This window comes from Cololabis saira, chromosome 12 (assembly GCF_033807715.1).
Source record: "Cololabis saira isolate AMF1-May2022 chromosome 12, fColSai1.1, whole genome shotgun sequence".
In the NCBI taxonomy this organism is placed as follows: domain Eukaryota; kingdom Metazoa; phylum Chordata; class Actinopteri; order Beloniformes; family Belonidae; genus Cololabis; species Cololabis saira.
The window spans coordinates 45,551,507-45,552,195 of record NC_084598.1 but is presented as its reverse complement, the minus strand read 5'-3'; positions in this window follow the sequence as shown (position 1 = coordinate 45,552,195).

Below are 689 nucleotides of genomic sequence, written 5' to 3'. Positions count from 1 at the left end.
ATAAAATGGTTGGGCAAATGTTGCAGGTGGAACACGTTTTTCAACTTTGAACAACACAGACACATTTATCGGTTACAAAACCCAAAAAATACACTTCCATTGTGATTAAAGACTTTTATAATTATATAACAATATTTCACGACAGATGAGTCAGCATTTTTTCTGTACTTTTGGATAATGGCAGCAACCAAAGAGCAGAGTATATATACTACAATATAATATAATAAATAATATTGTGGGATGGACTGACCTGTCCAGGGCCCCCCACCGGCAGACCCCCGCGACCCTGCAAAGGATAGAGAGGGTATAGAAAATGGATGGATGTATAATATAATATAATATAATATAATATAATATAATATAATATAATATAATATAATATGATATAATATAATATAATATAATATAATATAATATAATATAATATAATATAATATAATATAATATGATATAATATAATATAATATAATATCCCATAATACATATAATATAATGTAATATAATATCCCACAATAAATATAATATAATATAATATCATAAATATAATATAATATAATGATATATAACATAACACTGTATAATGTAATATAATATAATATAATATAATATAACATAATATAATATAATGTAATATAATATAATATAATATAATATAATATAATATAATATAATATAATATAATATAATAA